Below are 16,480 nucleotides of genomic sequence, written 5' to 3' on the forward strand. Positions count from 1 at the left end.
CCAAGAGTCGGTGGCTTACTTATTGCACTGAAGTAAATGGATTATTTGTTGCAAAAGACCTAGCATCATCTCAAGGTGGTGAAAAATTACCTGACAGGCTTAATAATTTCCCAAATGTTATGTTTTTAGGACCTTAAATGTAAGTTTAACCATATCCTGGGCTGCAACAACAGGAGTGTGACCAGCTGGTTGAAGGAGGTGATCCTGCCCCTCTGCTCTGCTCTCAGGAAACCTCACTTGGAGTATTGTGTAACAGTTCTGGTGTCCTCAACATAAGAAAGACATGGAGCTGCTGGAGCAAGTCCAGAGAAGGGTCCTCCTATGGGATGATCAGAGGGCTTGAGCACCTCCTGCATGGAGACAGCCTGAGAAAACTGGGGCTGTTCAGCGTGGAGAAGAGAAGGCTGCGTGGAGACCTCATAACAGCCTTCCAGTACCTGAGAGGGGCCTACAAGGATGCTGGAGAGGAACTCTTCCTTAGAGACTGTAGCGATAGGGCAAGGGGCAATGGGTTTAAATTTAAACAGAGGGGACTCAGGTTAGATATAAGGAAGAAATTCTTTATTGTGAGGGTGGTGAGGCGCTGGAACAGGTTGCCCAAGGAATCTGTGGATGCCACATCCCTGGCAGTGTTTAAAGCCAGGTTGGATGGGGCCTTGGTCAACCTGGTCTAGCGTGAGGTGTCTCTGTCCACAGCAGGGGGGTTGGAACTGGATGATCTAAAGGTCCTTTCCAACCCAAACCATTCTATGATTCTATGAAGTTCTCACTGAATGGGACTTGTGATAGTGATGATGTGAAGGTGACCAGTTGCTTTTCATTCCACGTCTGGAACAACAATTCTAATACAAGTTGGCAATAGAGTGGTAAAAACTAAGCGGGTGTGAAGGGGGGATGCTGAAATACTCCACCGCTGAACTTCCAGCCTCTGCCAAAGCATCTCTCCCGGGACACCCAGCGAGACAGGTGGGTGCGAGGCCTCCTGCGGGCAGGCCCTGCGGGGCCGAGGCCGCCACTGCCCGACGACCTTCCCCGACCCACCTGCGGGCGCAGCTGCTGGGCCCAGCGCCCCTGCCCCTCGCAGCTGATGCCCGGCAGGGCGGGCGGGGCCGGGAGGCGGGGACGCTCGGGCGGGAGGCGGTGGCAGCCCCGCCAGCACAGGAAGTCGCCCCGCCGCGAGAGGAGGCAGGAGGCGGAGCTGTGCTGCTCGGCCTGAGGTACCGCGCGCTTCCCGGGGTGGGCGAGGGGCCGCGGGCGCCAGGGCCGGCCGCACCGCCAGGCCTGCGGTTGCCACGGCAACCGCTCCCCACCGTGGGTGGCGGGGGCGCGCTACCCGCCGCTGCTCCGGCGCCGCCATTGGTCTTGCGGGCAGGGAGCGTCCGGCGCGCGCGGCCGGCCCGCTGTCCGTGCCGGGCCGCCGCTGCCATTGGCCGGCAGAAAGCGCTCGCCTCCGCGATTGGCCGGAGAGCGCTGCCAATCGGGGCGGCGCTGCGGGCGCCCGGGTGCCGCCCTCGGAATGGGGGCTGAGGGGCCGGGAGAGGTCAGCGGCCGCGGCCGCCGCGGCCATGTTGGGTGCGGGCGGGCAGAGTCCCTTCCCCTCTACCCCGGCGGCGTGCGCCCTGCCCGGGAGGCGGGCACGGGCTGCTCCCCTCACGGCTGCGGCTGGTGCTGCGGCCTCACGCCGCTCCGGGCGCTCCTGGGCTGCCTGGCCCGCCTCCAGCGTGCGCGCGGGTGGTGCCAGGCTGGGTCCCTCCGCAGGGTGCGACTGGGCAATGCGGAGGGAAATAAACCCCTTAGCACGGGTCTCCTGGGTGAGGCCTGCGGTCGAGGCCTGCCGGGTTAGCTGAGCTGAGCTGACAGGAGCCTGCGATGCTTTGTGAGGCTAGTCCACGGCTTTCCCTCATGGGCTCTTCGTGTACTGCCTGCCAGTGCAGTGCGGTTTGGTGTCTATATACGTGTGTGTGGAACCCATTTGTGTGGCGTTTCTGTGTGTCTGGGAGCTCGACAAACAGGTGCTCACAGGCATGGGCTGGCCACCCCAGTGCAGGGAGGCCAGGGCGTGTTGGATGGAGCCGCCACACGTGCAGTGTGTGACGGGGCTGTATGTGGTCGGCGGGCTGTGGATATGCAGTAAATCTGATACAACCTGGGCGTGTTGAGTTGGCTGTGTTCGCCTCGCAGGTGTGATGTGTTCCCGGTACATTGCACTGCTTTGTGTTCTGTGCAGAGTGCACTGGTCATGCTTATGGTCAGAAAATCCTAGACAGAAGTGCGGGAGCCGCGGCTTCTGTAAATGTGAAGTGTTGGCAGAAATCCCTGCCAATGCATTTTCGTGTGGCTCTCAAACTGCTCTGCCTTACATCAGCCTACATAGTTATGAGGACAGAGCATAGTACCAAAAAGGCCCTTTAAGAGCTTATGGTATAACTGGGCTGTATGCACAGCACACACATTCGCACACAGTAACTCAATTACATGTCACATAGGGCTTGAGTTCTTTGCTTTTGGGGATCAGGCTTGTTCTTAAAGAGCTAATCAGAATGGAAGGGTACTGTTTCTAAAGGCATGTTGACTGTCTTCCAGGCTTTGCTACTGATATGTGATTTCCATAGTGGCAAACCGTAGAAAGTGATGTTTAAGGAATACACAAAAATCTGGAAGTATGGGGAAAATTGATCCGTTTCTTAAGTAGTGCTGCTTGGCATGTCTTCCTTGGCTGAATCACTTCACCTCTTGGTACAAAATGGGCTAGGGATAACCACTGTTGTTCAGAAAATAGCTTGTCTGCTCACTAAGGAAAAATTTAGCAGATGCTTTTGTTGGCATGGTTATCTTTGATCATGAATTAGTACAATTTACCCTTCTAGGACTTAATTTCTGTCTTCATGGAAGCTGTGAAGATGTAAGCCTACTTCAGGTCAGTACTGTAAGCGTGAGCATAGTGAAAACAGAGAAGTGCTGACTTTGAAATAAATTTATCACACCAATACAAATAGTTGCCACATTTTTTTGTTTATTTTTTCTTTTTTTTTTTTTTTTTTAAGGAAAGGGCAATTGCTCACATTTTCTGTTATTCTTGCTTCAATATGTAAATTTTTTTGTAATTTAGTTTATAACTTACAATTCTGTAACTTGTAGTCTTCTAGCTGAGCCTGTTTGAGCAGGAGTAGATGAGCCCAACAGATGACCTCAAGAGGTCTCTTCCAACACCATCCATTCTGTAATTCTGTGAATTTGATTTATTAATTTAACTGTGTAGAGATTACAATAATGTTTTACAACTGACTTTGTCTAAAATAGTATTTTGTATCTGCAAAAGCAATATAGAAGATACTCAGTTTCAGCACAGATGTGAGAGCTCTTCAAATAGCTAAGTTTTTATTTAAAATCAACTAACTGAAACGGATTCCTGTTAGCACTGGCAAAACTCCTCTTATAATTTACTTCGAATCTTGTATCAATATCCATAGAACATATATATGTGTTTCTATTAAGTTCTATAAAAACAAGACTACCCCTTCCATTTCAGATGCAAGCAGCTGAGTTCCTGAATTCAATTACTGCATCACATTGAATGAACAGGATTTTGTCCATAAAAACAGACTTCAGCAAAAGGTAATATGCACCAAGATATGTACTTATCACTATAAAAATCAGGAATAAAGGCAGTGCGTTTATTTCTGGTTTGTTGGGGTTTTTTTAATTACCATTATTTTATTTTCATGAATTTGAACTATACAGGGTAAGTTTGTATGCATTGGAAGATTTCATGTGACTTCTGCAAGTTCCCCTAAGTTCATAGCTCTTGCTGTTACTTTCTGCAGCCTCCTCAGGAAAGGAAGCCAGTTTGTGTGCCAGTTTTACAGCAGGTACTGGAAAATCTTGCAACTTGCTATAAGTCACAAATACAGAATGAAGACTAGTAATGTAAACTAATATATTAACCTGTGACACTGCCCAGTGCATATCTAGGATTTTATTCAAATACTTAAGCCAAACCTTGCAGCCCAGTCTTCAAGGATGACTTAAGTTCAGTGTACTTTATGGAAGTAGCAAGTATACTTTATGGTAATAGGAAACATAAAATTTTAGTAGAATCTACATAGAAAATGATTCGAGGGTTTTGGTTTGTGTGTTTTGTTTTTGTTTGGGGTTTTTTGTGTGTGTGTTTTTGTTTGTGGGTTTGTTTTTTTTTTTGTTGTTGTTTGGGGTGTTTTTTCAGTACAATGAAGACATTTTCTTTGGATTTTTTGTGAAATTTGTTTCTTGAGACCATTACTTAGTTTTTGTTTCTTACATAGTTTTAACAATCTTTCAAAAGAAGCTGAATACCATTGAGATTAGTTACAGTTTGTCGCAGTTGGAATTTTAAGAGTTTCTGTGGGATTTTTTCTCACAACTAGGAAGTTCTTGGTTTTGTTTTCCCTTGGGATATTTCCATATTAATCTAGATTTTTCATTAGGGAAGACAAGCTGTGAATTATAGACAAGAACAGGATAATTTGGAAAGTCCTTATGTGTTGCTAAAGGCTGATGTTATAAAATTGGGCTGTATGTTAAAAAAAGACCAAAAAAACCCCCGAAACCCCAAGTTTAATATCACCTTGGAGACTCAAGTTGCTCTAGTAAGAACTATGCTTCATAAGTAAATTATGTTTACGTGTTATGAGGTAGGTAAAGATTAGAATGGAACATAGATGGTTGTAAGGTGTAGACAAAGAAGCTAACGATTTCCGTTTATGGTAGAAGTCTCACTCAATGCTCCAAGTCTCTTATAGTACTGTTGTAATACAGTTACTCCTGGGAAACAGGAGTGCAAAAGTCCTTTGACACAAACTCTGCTTTAAGATTTCTGCTCCTGTAGACTTTTTCATTTGCTTGCAGGTTTACTTTTTATTGAGGAAAAAAATGTGAAGTGATTATGTACTAGCTGATCATTTTTTAAACTAAAAAATGAAGTGCTTTTCAGTGAATGGCTATCCTCATTTCAAATGAAGTCTGCAATGATTAAATATTAAAATGATCAATGGTTTAAATTAATATAAAAACTTTTCAGGAGATTATTACAAAGATTAACATTTTAAATGTTTTAATACTTCCATAGTTTATCAATCACAGGCGCAGTGAAACTGTTTTTAGTTACCAAGCTGATGATCTCATACATCATTGCAGCATTATGCACAACATAAACATCATGGTGGTGTTGGTAGAGATGAAAAACTCTGTGTGCTGTGGCTCTTTGATAATCAGGTTTTGTCTTGAAGTATTTTTTGACACACAGAATAAGAATAAGCAGGTAAGGTTTGGGTTTGTTGGTTGTTTTTTTTTTTCTTCTTTATGATGGGAAGGAAAAAGAGTTGCAGAAAAACTGTGGTGTTTGCCATTTAGGAAGGAACTCTGTTTCATGTAATGACAAACATAGATAGTCACTGGTACTTACACGGAAGAAGAAAAAGCACTTGCATTAATGCAGTTTTAACATCCCCAAACTGTCTGCAACAGCCTTATGATTCCTGATACATTTTTATTCATCAGAATTGTGTTTGAAGGTCATGGGAAAATGTCAGGGCATCCCAGGTGCATTTGTATCACTAGCTGTGCATAGATACCCCTCTAATTCAGTGGCCTGAGTAAACACACTCCAGGCATTCTTGACATGGACAGTGCTAATCCCTTTATTTCCCATTTCTTCTGCATTTTTTTTAGCAGGAAGGCTAAAAATTTTTAAGTTTGATTTTGCCTCTGTAACCACATACTGCAGTGATACAGTAGAGATTTATACAATGCAGTTTCTTGTGTTCCAGGACTTTTTGTAGTGTTAATATGATAATTGTTACGTCAGCAAAATACTGTTTATTCATGTGTTGTGATTGGTTTTGGCATAATCCTTCATCCAGTGTGTTTTATGATCAAAACCAAGACAGAATTGGAAAGACCTGGTATGATGAATTAGCCAATGTAAACCCAATAGCAAGTGTAAAGAAGGATGGGAGGGTGACACAGAAATCCAGGAATAGCTGTTGAGGTCGTGAAGTGAATAAATGGGCAAAGACTGTTCTGAAAGCATAAGCTTATGGTGGTGAAGTCACTTACACCAGAAGGGGCAAGTGTGAGAGAGGGAAAAAGAAAAGGTTAATAGTAGGTTAATGTTGAGAATGGTATTGGGAAGTTAAAATCCAGAGGGCAGAGGGAAACACGCCGTTTTGTACACAAGTTTGTTGTCACTTACTAATGCTGTTATTTCTGTTGTTAAGTAAGACAACAAAATAAAAGATGGGGTTACATTGCCTGTAGTTGGTTGCCTCTAGCCAGAAAGCCAAATTTATCCTCGTGAATTTCCATTGAAATAAAATAAAATAATGGAACAAAATAACCTTTTATGTTATGAACTGGTTTTTATAGTGGGAAAACAGATTGGGTTGGAAATGCAGTAGATTTCAAAGTTTCAATTGTTTTCTCTCCGGCTGTGCCGTGTGGTATAAATGAAGAAAAGGTTAAGTTTACCCATGATAATTCCCTCTCACATCTACATTATCAATCAGGCTTTGTAGCTTTTTGTGCTTTTATCTATTGTGTTTTCATTGTAATCTTTACATACGAAGTTCTCAATTCTACAAACTCTTATGCTCAAATTTATTCATGAATGGCTCTGACAGATGTGCTCTGGAAGCCTTAGATGCTGCGGTTTAAGATGCTGCCAGCTGGTCGCCTTCTCCCCACCCCTCAGATTGCAGTCTGTACAGAAGAGCCAGCAATACCTGCACCCTCAGTTCGCTTCCATCACCTTAACTGATGCCTCTTTTTGGGTGGCTTGTGCTAAGCATAGTCTGGGAATGGCGTCCTGGGGGCAGAATGTACGCCTTGTTACCCTTTCTTACAGACTGCTCACCCCTGGTAGAGAGGCAGTTAGTTGGGGTCAGCTACATCTTAAAGCTTCTCAGATACTAAAAGCTTATTTATAAGACTCTCCTGTGTTTTCAAGTTGAACATGTTTTTAAATTTCTATTTCAAATTACCTATGTGTTCAACTTGTACTGTACTAAGTCAGTATGGAGGACATTTCAGTACTTGGCTTTACCATATCACCATCTCAACTGAAAGTCTCTCATATTAAAAATCATAATCTTTCTTTTATGTAACGTGTAAGCTATAGAAATTGTCCAGTAGGTGGTTTTAGTGTTGCACTCGTGTGTGGAGGTAATTATGCTGCCTGCAATTAAGATTATGTCACTTATTTTACTGCTAGACCAGTTTTGTATTACTTACGTTCTTGCCAAAAGGAAACAGTTAACCTGAAGCAGTGTATTACTTGTTTTGTTTTTGTGTCTTGGCTGTCAAACAGAAAGTACACTCTGTATAGCTAACATTTAAATTTGATTAGGTCCTTGATTTACTGTTATTCGACTAAAATTAATTTAAAAATTAGGACTGTACAGTAACAATAAAATGCATAAAGAGCTGGTGAGCTGCCAGCACTTGGAAGTGATGGCTGGAGGCCACTGTCAATGGATGTGAGCTTGTGGACACTTTCCCCAGTGTTTGTGTCAGGTGTGATGCTTTTTGCTGTTTTAGTCAATTGTGTATGAATGTAAAAGCAATAGTGGCAAAGAATAGATGGGTCAGTGGAGTTTAAAGCGTAGCTGAGATCATGGTAATACGGCTCTGTTAAAATGCAGTTTGCCTGCATGTGTCGAGGAAGAAGGAATGCTGGATGTGCATGCAGAGTGGAATATCTTTTTCTTGTAAATCTGTGACTGTGGGAAGGCTTGGGGGTTGTGAGGAAGCTCCTGTAGCCAAAGGGAATTCAAGTGCAGGGCAGTTAAAGAAGGGCTGGTGCTGCCTAGTAGAGGTGGGGGGAGAGGTAAGAGGGTGGTTTAAATCACTTTAGTAAGACCAGTGCTGGAATGTTGCCTCTAGTTCTGTTTCTATGAAAAACACTTCCTGAAAAATTTGAAAGCGTGATGAAGTCCTGGAAGACACAGACGTACTTCTGTTAATGATACTGCCTTTCATGTTTGCTGTGATGTTTCTGACCGCACATCTGCCTTAACCTCAACCATGTTGAACCTCAACAAGTTCTATTAGCTACCTATCCCACCTGTCTGCTGCAAAGGCCCTCCTGCATACAGTGTGGCGTGCCCTAGGCAAGGCTGTGCTGCATCTGTGTGAATTTGTCATTTATTCCTGTTACAGAGGGTGCAGAAAGTGTTGTTTCTTTTGTTGTATGTGTGCATCATGGAAAGCTGTTATAAGTTCTTCTTTCATCTTTAGACTTTGGTGTGATTAAATTTAAGTATGATTTTTAATGGAAACACAAAGAATTGCAGCAGCTAATAATTTTGGGGTTTTTTGATTCGCAGTTGAAAAATGGTCCAAGCAAGGATGGATGTTGCTTCCTTTGAAACTTTCCGTAATTTGGAGTGAAAAAGTTAACAAAGCATTCCTAGATTGCTGTTTGCTGCATTGTTCTGAAAGATAGGATAATATGAAAGCCTGGATAATTTCGGTGCTTTCTGGGTATAGAGAAAGCAGCAGACCATCAAGCTAAATAGGAAGAGGCTACTCTGGAAAAATGATTATTATAGAGACAAACCTGTTCAAAAAGCTTCAAACAGTTTTCATTGTAAGTACACCAGTGGGGTTAAATAAGATTAGTAACTTCTGTTAGAGTAGTGGATCATCATAATTCAAAAGGTCCCAGCGCACTTGCTAATATCCTTTATGGCTTCAGTAAAATACATCTGAAATGATTTACAAAGCAAAGCTTCTGGATGAATTCTTCCAGTTCTACATGGGAAGAGAGTCTGTTTATCTTCATGCATGTTTATATAGATCCATGGAAATTATGATCTAAATGTGGGTACCATACTAAAACATAGCCATATATGCAGAGTAAAGAATTCAGAGTACTTGTATTCTGTCATTTATTGCACACAAGTAATGTATATTGTATAGGCTTCGTGTAGTTCTCTATCCTGACCATAGAAGGACTCTATAATCGTGTATTGTACCATGAGGAGACCTTCAAGGGGACAGAATGGTGTGTGTAGGAAAAAGCTCAGGGCTGTGGTTCTCTGACCAGACTTGTCCCTTGTCTGATTTTGAACCTTCAGACTTCTTAAGACTGTCCATGGTGGAAATAGTGAAGAGCTGGAAGGATGTTTCCGCTGTACTGTATTGGTATACATTTTCATTAACTCACCTTACTTAAAACAAAATGAAAAGTAAATGAGTATGGAAACAACTGGGATGGCTTGTAAAGGTGAGTGCATGGGATAGGGTATTTCGAAAGTTAAAAGCAGAAGCAGCTCCTTTTCAGAATTGGCCCAGCTCTCCTTAAACTTCTTTAGCTTGGTTACAGGGTTCAGCTTTTGGTACAGTTGTAGTCAGGCTGAGTAGTTGTAGCAGGAAGAGAGCAGACCTGCAGTTTCTTGTGATGTTGGTATTGAATCTGTTTGTTATTATGAAAACCGGCCTGAACTCGTTTCATTGTATGCTCCAGCAGGTTTTGGGTTTTGTTTTTGGTTGTATGCAGTCTACAAGGCTAGATTTCAGGCATATCCCCTCCTCCTTATAAAACTTTGTGGCAGTGCTGAAGCATGCATTCTCCTTTGACTCTAGCCAAGGGCATGTGCAAGCCCCTAGTGCTTAGAGAGACACACGCAGGAAATCAGAGCGAATGGAGTGGATTCTCTGCTGTTTTAGCTCAGACTAGGGTTTCTGAAGAAATGCTTGCAAGCTGATAGCTACTCATTTAATGATCTCTTTTAGGAGTCTCGTAACTATTCAGTTCCTGTCTAGCTTGATGTGTAGGAACCTCTCATCAGAGGTATCTTTTAGGCTGGAAAAGGCCAACCTTTCACATGTTAGAACCCAGGATCTTGAAAATGTGCCATCTCTAAAAGCAGAAACCCGTGAAAAAGTGCTCAATTTTGTATTTCAGTAGTATTTTTACATTAAATAGATTTTTGTGTGTACTGTGAGACTTGAAACAGAGTACTTTTTTCCAATGTGTTAGTCTCAGCTGGTGCCATCCTTTCCTTTGGCATTCACCTTGACAATGAACCTGCAGCAAAATTTCTTCCTTTTGAAACATACATGCTGTTCAGGGGCAGTGGGAATAGATGGGACACAGTCTTCTTCCATCCTGTGGTATGGGAAAAGCTGTGAAAAGAGCCCAAGCAGACCTTGCACAAATGGTTGCATACGGGACCCTCAGGCATCTACATGACTTTCTGATATTTCAACTGACACTTTTCTCTTGATTGATGGTTTTTATTTTTGCTACCTATTCTTTCCAGCTGCATTCCACACTTGCCTCCTCTGCCTTAAAATGAGGCAAATAAACACATTTTCTGATGGCTGTCAAAGCTTGTTTTAAAATTTGGCCATATAAAGATTTTAACCTGATTTCGATCCATTCCTTTAATTTAGTTTTTGTTCAAGATTCAGATTTTTTATAGATACTAATGATCTGGTATTCCATTTTTGCCCAAATAGAACATAAAGCTCCTCAAGAGATGGTATCATGTACACTATTACTTAATTCTTTATCTTAAAAATCATTGCCTTTAATGGAATTTCTAGGTAGGTTTCAGGAGAGCCAAGTCTTGAGCAATTTAGATATAATCTGCCGAGTGTGCTTGGCCTATTGTTTTGAACTACTTTAGAAACAACTGAGCTGGTGTTGTTTAAGCCATATTAAACTCTTCACCCAATTATGGCCTAATCCTTCAAAACCAATAGAGCAGGACTTGATTTTGAAAATGCTGCTGCTACCATCTATGTGTCTGTTCACTAAGCCTGTCTATTAAGCTCATTATTAAGTGCTGTAGGGCTGAACTTTGCATTTGATCTGTTAACGCTAAGTTATCTGCTGGTTTATCTACTGGGTTTTGTCTTGGACAATATTAAAGAAAAAAAAACCAGAAAAATGATGTGTTAAGGCTGAGGAAATGCATGTCAGCTTTATCTTCTCATTTTATGAGAAAGATTAACAGGTTATTCTTTTCATCAGTTATTGAAAAATAGAGGAAAACACAAATGCAAAACCCACCAAATTAAAACTCTTTACACTTAATGTTTCTTTTGCTTCATGTTTAGAATAGATTTTTATTTTTTTTTAGCTGAGTTGCTTTTCTGAATGCCTAATATAGCATTTGAGACAATAAAAGTTGCACAAAACTGTTTTTCTTCATTCATAGATTAGTCTGTTTAATACTTACCAAGCTACAGTACTTTCAGAGAAAGGAAAAAAAACCCACATTTGTTCTGAACCGTGGATGGAAAGATTACCTTTTAAGTTCTTTAGGTCACCAGGTTTAGTAATAGAACTAATAATTCAGTTTTGCTGAAGTGTCGAGGTTAGGTCTACATATACTGACATGTTATTTGTTGCTGTCATTTGTAGCCTGCTTTCAACTTTTGCATGCTTGCTCAAGGTAAGAAGTGAGCCAATCATTAGGGTACAAATGTGGTCACCAGTGTTAGCGATTCCTATGGCTTGGAGTCGTGTGAAGGGACATTGTATTATGCTACAGTGAAAGGTATAACAGAAGGGCACATTTGTCTGCCTTCCGGCTTTGTGCCTGTGTGGCTTATTTGTGGCTCTTTTCTCTGCTGGTTTTCAGTTATTATGTTGATGTCAAGCATGAACAGACTGTTTGCTGAATGTATTTGCTTTTCTCGAATGGTAGAGCAATTTCAGTGAAAATGGAGTCAAAATAGATATAGGGATATCACTATTAGAATTAATGGGGAAAAATTAAGCTGAAACTTAGCCTAGCATACTTTAAAAAGCATATTTTTTAAACAGGGTGAGAGAAAAGGAAAAATTCCAGCAGTTTCAAATTGTCTTGTTTTGATACACTGCTCCAAAGAAGCTATTTTAATTTTTAAATACATTTTTAAATAAAAATTTAAACTTTTAAATAATTCACTCAGAAATTTTGTATTTTTAATGGTCCAAGATAATGCAAGCACAAAAAAAAAAGCACAATAGAAGCAAACAAAAAAGAATCAATATGGAATTGTGTGAAAAATTGAGTGTGAAGTGTGAACAACTTCAAAAGTTACAAGCTTTATTCTCGCTGAAGGTCATTATCCCATTTTGCAATATTGAAAACGTGAAAGAGACTTTCTGTCCTTTGGATGGTTGTGAACTGTAGTTTAAGATGGATATGCTAAAGGGAAGTAGAATTACTCCCCAAATATTTCTTCTCACTTAAGGAAGAAATAGGAATCTCATTTCCATCAGAAATGAGTGTGAGCTTAAAATCTGAAAATGAGGAATGAACAAGTGTCTAAAGCAGCCAGGCTTACAGCAAGCTGTGACTTGTGGCAGTACCAGGAAAGGAGTAACATCTGGAAAAAATTGAATTTTCTTCACTTCTAAAATTGAAGAGATGGGCAAGTAAAGAGGTTATTTTCTGTTTTAAAGAAAGGAAAGAAGGTGCTCTTCCTCTGCTGTAACACCTAGCAGGGCAAAACAGTGTTTCTGAGCTTTTGGAATAAGACCTCAGTGAAATCACGTGATGCTCTGTTAAATTCAGGAATTGTAACTTCATAACATATTAGAAGTCAAGTGCTTAGGCAGACTTAGCTGATTCTGAAATTTAAGGTCTATGACCTCTAGCTTTATACCTGTTATTTAAATTATTCCCTACTTCATCAAAGGAAATGAGAGCTGAAGGTGTGTCTGTTGGGTATCAAAGAAGGAATAAAACTGCCTGGATTTATCTGAACTGCAAAATGTTCATTGCTGATGCTTCAGTTACTTAGAGCAAATAATTGTTTCTCGTCATTGCTCTTGACTTGCTGAACTTTTAACTCATGAGGCAGAGAGAACGTGGCTGTACAGCATGTGCGTTTGCTCCCATGGAGGCCATATCCATCCTTGGTGATGTGCCTCTGGGCATCAGGGTGCCCATTCTCTTCCTACCCTTTTTTGCTCTGACTTTTACCGTCGTTCCCGTTCCTCCCCCAAAAACAAAGTTTAAACGTATTCTGTTATTCTGAAATACTGCATATGGTGTCATTTGTCATGTAGTTTTCCCTGTAGCACAGATTACTCTTTCTCCGGGGAAATACTACTTTTTGAACTGTCTGGCAAGGCAGAATCAAACCACATATGTGCTTTTTTTCCTTCATGAACTTCTTTAAGGATATTTTCTTGATGCACCAGTGCAGTCATATTCATAAAAATGAAGAAAAAAAAAAAAGGTTCATCTTTGAACGTTTGCAATTTTAAATTTGTTCAGATGAAGATCTGTCTTCATATTAAAATGAATATGTTTCACAGATGGTATAACTCTACTCGGCTCTGACATGAGTAAGGGAATTCAGTTCTGAAGACAAGTAAGAAACTCTAATAATGAAAAGTAAATGTAAAGTGCATAGAATAGCTATAAATACAATATTCTTCTGCAAAATGTCATACTGCTGTTATAACAAATATAACACAAATTGCTAAATAGATATCTTCTGTGTCAGTAATGTTTTTATAAGTGAGTTTTGGCCTAGTACATTTTGATTCTTCTTGCCATACAAGTTGTGACAAACTGTACTCTACTGGGAATGGAAGGAACCTTTGACATTTTTAATATCCTCTTTTTGCTTAGAAAACCTAAATTATGTAAGTATGACGTCTTTTAAGAAAATCTTGGTCAGGTTTTGCAGTCCTTGAAATTTTCACTCTTTCCAGGCTATGATGAATATGTTTAATGATAATCTTTTCAACTCTTCAGATATTTAGACATTTAACATCTAACAAAAGTAAGTAGTCTTTTTGCTAGAGAAGCAAATGCAAATATTTGGGCCTAAATAGTCCTACCACATTTTAGGTACTTAGAGGAGGTTTAGGAACATAGCAAGCAGGATTGCCGGAGGCAATTTGGATTCCTTACCATTGCATCTCTTTCTTCATTTACTGCAAAGGGAGTGGAGGTGACCTCCTGCATAACTGGGGTGTCTCACTTACCTTCCTGAAATTATGTGGAACTAATCTGGGTTGTTGATAAAATTTACATTTCATAGTATATATTGCCTCAGGATTTTGAAACATACAGGAGAATATGTTGAGTATTCATATAGACTATTACCTGTGTACTACTTCTGTAAGTAAATTTAGAGCTGATTTCATGGGTTCTCTAGGCAGTGTAAAACTTAACAAACAACAGAGCAGCTCCTTTCCCTAGAGTGCAAAGGGCGCTTACTGGAAGTAACAATGTGCGTTTTGTTCCTAGTGCTTACATGAAGCTATGAAACAGCCTGATACACGTCAGAGTAAAAGTTGTAATTCCTAGATGGTTTGAATCTTGGGATATGGTACAGTGTTTGTTGTCCTTGTGCAGAAAGATAAGATTATTGCAGCAATACTTGTTCCAACTAGAGTTATGGATCCTGGGGTTTTTTTAATTTATTTCCCCAAATTTAACTGAATTTCAGTCACCTCTGCTACTTTCAAGGTTAAATTAAGTAAAGAAATGTTAAATTCCTTTCATTAAAAGAGAATGAAATACATCCTCAAAGAAAGTAAAGCTAGATTCTCAAGAAGCACAGTGGACTCTCCTTTGAAATAATAGTCTCATCCTTTGAGAGAGATTTTCCAGAGGAATAGTGAAGACTTACAAGTAGAACATGAACGTTTTTGGTTGGTTCTTTCAATTATTTTGTTTGTTTCTAAGTTTGTTGTGTTTGGGATTTTTTTAAGTAGTAGCAGTAAAGTTTTTTAAATTCTCTCTTTTGGTTAAAGTGTGGTTTAAAAATTCAGCTGCATTGTTCTTGCAATTCTGGCTGTGGGTTAATTCCACTGCATTTCTTCCACTGCTGTACAGACAGACCTTAGTTTCTGTACTTCAGCAGTGCACCAGAAAAGCTAATTAAAATAACCAACAGCAGTGATTTCCAAAATACCTACATGCAGACAGCTTCCCACTTTAAATGCAGTGCTAGCAGTTCTTTGGAATAACTTGGTGTTCACAGAGGATCTGATGTGCTCCTTGGATTTTACTCAAGGAGGATAGAAGGCTATTTTTGATCTCTTGTAACCTGTAGGTGTTTTAATATCCTTTATTAAACTATGAATTGTGGAATTGACTGGTAAAAGATCAATTCTTTCACTGACATCAATAGCTTTGAATCATATTAAAAAATGATTTGGGTTGTGAGTTCAGATTATCAACCGGCATTGTATCCAACAAAAAAAACCAAAAAAAAAACCAACAAAAAAAAGATTTTTAAGTTATTCATTTGCAATTAAGGATAAGATACTTCCGCATATATACACATGTTCAGTGTGCATTCACCTTCATGTTCAATTACAGCTGAAGACTTGGTCCAGTACCTTTACATTCTGTAGTGGTTCTTTTCTGTCTAATCTATCAACTGTATTTTCAGCTACAAAACTGATCATTTCATTATTTCTTTAACATACTCTCTATGAATATTTAGGCAGCTTATTGTTGAAGAATACAGACATACTGTCAAATATCACCCCTGAGAAAGTTTGCACACGTGCACGTACCTGGATCTTTCGGTTCATACTGTAAGCCTTATCACTGTTATTAATCATTTGTATTGCACCATAAATTCACAAAGTGCAATCTCTGTGCTATATAGTCCCTGTACTCGTTGGTATTTCTAAAGTCATTCATGGTACGTTTCTATTTCATTTAAGTAATAATTTTCCTTTTTTTTTTTTCTTTTTGGTTGATACAAGCTTTATATGCATCAGTAACAGTGAGTTGGGATTTAAACACTCCTGTGGTCAGATCTTGAATGGACAATCAGAACTGTTTTTTATCTCACAAAATGCTATTGACAGTTGAACGTGATAATAGGCAATTTATTGTGTTTTTTTAATTATCAGTCACTGCTTATGAATAAAAGAAGAGGAAGGAAGAATCGTGTTCTTCTGAGGCTATAAGCCTTCAAAGCTGAATTACTAGAGGCTGAAAGAAAGAGTGAAAAAACAGTGAAGGGTACCACAAAAGGATGTATTTTGACCTTGTAGTATCTCTGTAACGGCAGTAAACATAAAACCATTCCTTTGGGCCTTGCTTCATTTTCTTAAAACCATCTTATGGAAATGCTTGGAAGTTAAGGAGGGCTCATGTTGCCTTCAAATAATTACTCTTGAAGTATTTTTAGTAGCCTGTAAAGAAAAGCAGTGACAACTCCTTTACATGTTTTTTTATACAGTTACGTAGTCATTAGAATTCCAGGGACCTGAGTGCTCCTGGGGTGCACACAGCATGATGAACTCCCTATCCATTTGGTTTGGCAAAGAAATACAGCAAAAGCCAGATCTTCCACTTGCTGACATCGGAGGCAGCGGAGCTGCCAGTTAAGAAAGACTTGAGCGCTAATTTTGCTTACGCTAAAATTAGGATGACCAATTATTCTAGGGTGACCACGTTATTTTAAATGCAGAAAAGGTGCTTTTCAAATTGTTTCATGGTTCATTAAGGTTCCAGGATTT

At 40.1% G+C, this 16,480-nt stretch overlaps 1 protein-coding gene across 2 annotated transcripts in view; it reads left to right on the forward strand.

Annotated features, from left to right (window-relative positions):
* Window positions 1-1,127: 1,127 nt before the first annotated feature.
* TRIQK (triple QxxK/R motif containing) overlaps window positions 1,128-16,480 on the forward strand; it is a 61,600-nt gene continuing 46,247 nt past the window's right edge. Inside the window, exons 1-3 of one of the 2 annotated variants that reach the window (XM_030499542.1) lie at window positions 1,162-1,217; window positions 2,868-2,917; window positions 3,530-3,615. The gene's annotated coding sequence lies outside the window, so the exon portion shown is untranslated. Of the gene's footprint in view, window positions 1,218-2,867; window positions 2,918-3,529; window positions 3,616-16,480 lie in introns of both variants that reach the window. The other variant, XM_030499534.1, reaches the window with a different exon arrangement.

This window comes from Strigops habroptila, chromosome 1 (genome assembly GCF_004027225.2).
Source record: "Strigops habroptila isolate Jane chromosome 1, bStrHab1.2.pri, whole genome shotgun sequence".
NCBI lineage: Eukaryota > Metazoa > Chordata > Aves > Psittaciformes > Psittacidae > Strigops > Strigops habroptila.